The 4,336-nt window shown below is 47.5% G+C and overlaps 1 pseudogene; it reads right to left on the bottom strand.

Moving 5' to 3' along the window:
- Positions 1-323: 323 nt before the first annotated feature.
- On the bottom strand, positions 324-1,284 carry LOC119509946 (annotated as a pseudogene).
- Between the last annotated feature and the right edge of the window lie 3,052 nt (positions 1,285-4,336).

Raw genomic sequence — 4,336 nt, 5'->3', positions numbered from 1 at the left:
CAGGGCTTTCCAATCTTCGTCTGACACTGCTGAGCTCTCTTTTTTCTTGGCTTCTCTGAAACAGCTACTGCTGCTTTAATAGAAAAAGACCTATTCAAATGCAACACTGAACAAAAACAAAGAGAAGAGCCTGGACTGCCAGTGACCCTGGAGAATCTCACTTGCACTTTACATTTTGTTACATAGAACCAGCACCATTAATTCAAAAAGCACAGACTTAATTGTAATTGCTTCTAATATATAAAATACCTTATCAAGATTATTTAACCATCTAGTAACAAAGCTCTTTCAAAAAGTTATTTAAAAATCCATCAGGATTTACCTCAAAGGATCAACCTGGCTGCAAACTTTGGGAACCTGGCTTCTGTGAGGCCCAAGGCACTGAGAACTGGTGACAAAGTGACATTGTGGGCAGAGTTCAGGGCAAAGATCTCTTCTTTCCCACCTTCCACTGCACGCTGCTTATGGTCAATGTTTTCATGTGTCTTGATCACCTTGAAGTGATCCATGTCAGTACAGCTGTTTCTGGTGCACAGGAAATGGACGTTGTTGCAGAAGTGGCAGAGCATAGCGTCTATGGGGGTCGTGGCAGGAGCTGTTGGTGGGGATGTCCACGACCTTGGCCATCTCCCCATAGATCTTCTCTAGCTGGCTATTGATGACATTGCTTCTTTTCCAGATACTCGTTTCTTGGAGGGCAATAGCAGTTTCCACAGCAGAACAGAGCACTCGGCTGCTGCCTGAAATAAATATTCTTCCTGTCAAAATCTGGGAGAAAGCTATAAAGCAGGGCCAGCTCACTTTGTAGAGTCTGGCTTTTCCAGGTGGTCTCTTAGTAAAGGTCTGGGGACCAGTCACTCTGCAGGAGTTTATGCTTCTTTCCATAGATGTCCCTCAGCAGGTGACCATTCTGCACCTGCTGCACGACTCTTGTCTTCGTGAGCTCTCCCACACGGGATGGTTGGGGTAAAGAGGCAGGGAGTGTAAGAGGAGGTTGTGGCCCCTTTTGTCATGTGATTAACGAAAGCTTCCAGTTTAGGGTGATATGGTTTACTGTTAGCCAGCAGAGTGCAGTCAATTTCTGGTTGCTTCATTTTGGGAATGGTGTAAAGTGGGTACCTGTTCCTATGGTGAATGAACACATGCTCTGAGACCAGCTTAAAATGATTCGGGGCATGACCTTTCAGGCTGCGCTCAGCCACACTTGGGATGTTCCAATACAAAAGAGCTTCCTAAATGGGGTCCATCCTGGGGGGGCTCCATCACTGGGTCTGGCATGCTTCTCTTTTTCTCTTGCTGCTCTCTCCATTCTTAGCTGTTGACACTGGGATCAGGTGGAAGAACTGCAGGCTGGGGCTCAGGAAAGCCAGCAGTGCAGCCAGGGCCAGTGACAGCAAGAAGCGATTGCGGAAAAGCATTATTATTTGTTTTATTTGCTCTTCATGTTTTACTTCAAATCAGGAGCATGCCCAGCATTTCTTCTGGGCCACCCTCCAGCCCATAGAGGGAACTCCTTGACAGCCTCATGCCAGACAGACACCCAGCCTTTGCTCTGCAACTCCAGGAACTAGGAGGAGCAAACAGCTGCTTCTTGGTTCTGTGCATCCCTCAGGACCACCTAGTGTGCATCCCACCCAGCTCCTCCTTGGTCTCCTTTGAGTCTCTTGCTCTCTCCTCCCTGTAACTGTTGCTGCTCCTCTCCAACTCTGCTAACTGCCCCTTCCCATCTCCTCTGGCTCTCTGAGTCTCAGCCACTCCCGGGCCTTTAGCTGCCTCCTATATACTGGCCACAATACATCTTTATTGCCAGCCTGGATCTCTTCCTGAGCACTCTCTCCTCTCTACAGTGAAAACTTGATCCCCTCAGTTCCCCTCCCTCTGAACCCTTAGAAGTTCATTCCACTGAATGCAGACTCCTTCCCACTCTACCGAGGGTGACCAGCCTGGCCCCGTGTGGCCGCTGCAATCCTGTCTCATCACACTCAGTGACCTAGCCGGTCACCTCTGCTGCAGACCGCCCTTCTGGGCCAACTGTTAGAAGCTGATGGCTCAAGAGGGAATGGCCCCTGCAGAAGGAAGTTGACAAGGCTTCCCCATCCATGGTGGTGGGGGTCGGGGGTGCAGTCTGTGTCCAATGAATGGTCAGTGGGAGGGAGTTACAAAGACCCAGCCCCCTTGCCTGATTGCCAGACAACTGAAGGGTGATCCCATCTCAGAGCTCCCCATGTCGGTTTAAAGCCTTCCTTGCAACAGCCTCACAGTTCAATCCCTTGTTGATTCTGTTTCCCTCACTCCGGCACACAAATCTCTGGATCAGCTTCTGTTACCTGTTCACTTGGCCCCTGCACATGCCATCCCCTCAGCCTCAAGCACCTTTGGCCCATTCCCTTTGCCTGTGTGAAGACATGAAGGGAAATAGGAAACCACCAGAGCAGCCTCTCAGCCAGGCCCTTTTGGAACAGGTGTGGAGGGGTCAGGATGCAGCACTGTCCCGACATCCATCACCCACTTCTTGAAATGAAACCCAAGCTCTGACCCTGAGGTCTCATTCTCTCTGCTTCTGGCCAACTGGTCACCACAGCTTCCTCTCAGGGCTCCTGCCTGGCTTCTGCCCACTGCCTCTCGTGGAATGTAGCACATTCCAAAAATGAGTTGCTGATTGATTGCCCTGGGTTGCCATCATCATTTGCATTCTTTCCTGGGCAGTACTCTTGTGCCAGGCTCTGCAGGCCCCTGGCCAACCCACGTGGGCTTGACTTTGTGTGCAGGGCCCACTCCTGGCCCAGTGACTGAACACAGAGCCTGGGGACCCTGGGTGAGAAGTCTCTACTTGGAGATGGGGCACGGCCAGCTCTCCCAGGTCCCCAGCAGAGGGCAGTGTTGCGCAGTTTAGGGGCATGCCCTGTCTATCCTGCCTGGCCCTGGGGACGCGGGCTGAAATAATAAACAAATTTAGATCCATGGATTAGCATTTTGAAATCAGTTTTAGTAAGATGATACAGATCTAGTTTTGCGACGATTATATTATTATTTGTTAATATTTAAAGGCGTTTGAAAGATTTATGAGACTGAAACATTGGAATCGAGGAGAGTGCAATTGATTAGCTATAATGTTTATTGTTCATTCAGAGTAATTTGCTAAAATTACTAAAGTGTGATTTATCGACTGTAGAATTAATAGGTGAATATTGACATAAATGTTAATTGTCTAAATTTTCCTAAATTGGACATTAGACAAAGTGTGGATTTGGAAAGGTTTCCCCGAATGCTTCGAGTCCTGTTGGGAGCCAGTGGAAGGAGGGGCAACTGCTTCTTGCTATGGCCTGGGGCTGGGAGGTGTCTGTGCCAGGCTCTGCCCATGGTCCAGCTGGGGCCAGCAGGAGGGGCTGCCCTCATGAACTCCCTCGCCTGGAAGGCTGCCAGCCCCTGGCCCAGGCTCATTGGGCACAGGCCAACTGGACAGAGAAAGGGCTGTCCAGGAACCCCACAGAATTCACCTCCATTTGGCGACTTCAGCTTTCAGATACCCAAGTGTCTCACCTGGAAGATGGGAATGACAGAATCGACCTCAAGGGTTACGAGGACTAAATCGTTTAGGGCAGAGAAAATGCCCAACACCACACCAGGCACATGTTTGGTACCTGCTCATGACTCCTGTCTTATTTAGCTTACTGCAAGTCTGTAGCAGAGCGATCACATGCTTTTTCTTCCAAACTGGGACCTTCTGGAGAGCTAAAGGAGGTGCTGTTGTTGGTTATTATGCTGGGGCAACAGGTGAGAAGAATGGCTTTTTTTCCTATAAAATTTCCATACATTTCCATAAACTGGATATCCATATGGGGAAAAAATAGGTACCTTGACTTCACTGCATGCCATACACAAAAGTCTATTGTGGATGGGCTATAAACCTAAAGGTGAAAAATAATGATGCTACTTGAAGAAAACACAGGAGAATATGCTCATAATTTTGGAGTAGGCAAAGTTTTCTTAAACAGGGACATAGCACCAATTAGAAAAGATTAATTAATGGGATTATATTAAAAATAAAATATTCAGTTTGATAAATGACACTATCAAGAGAGTGAAAATGCAAACCACAGAATGAGAAGATACTTACAAACATATACCTGACAAAAGATTTGCATCCAGAAAATATAAAAGTTCCTAGGAATCAATAGGAAAAAGACAACCTGAGAGAAAAATGAGGAAAAAATATCTTAAACAGGTACCTCAAAAAGGAGAATTTCCAAATGCCAATAATCATATGAGAAAGTGCTCAACATCATTGGTCACTAGGGAAATGAAAATGAAATTCCATGACACATCCACTAGAATG

The sequence above is a fragment of the Choloepus didactylus genome, chromosome 15 (genome assembly GCF_015220235.1).
Source record: "Choloepus didactylus isolate mChoDid1 chromosome 15, mChoDid1.pri, whole genome shotgun sequence".
Classification (NCBI taxonomy): domain Eukaryota; kingdom Metazoa; phylum Chordata; class Mammalia; order Pilosa; family Megalonychidae; genus Choloepus; species Choloepus didactylus.
Note: the sequence above shows the minus strand (reverse complement) of the source record. Positions and strands in the feature narration are given on the sequence as shown.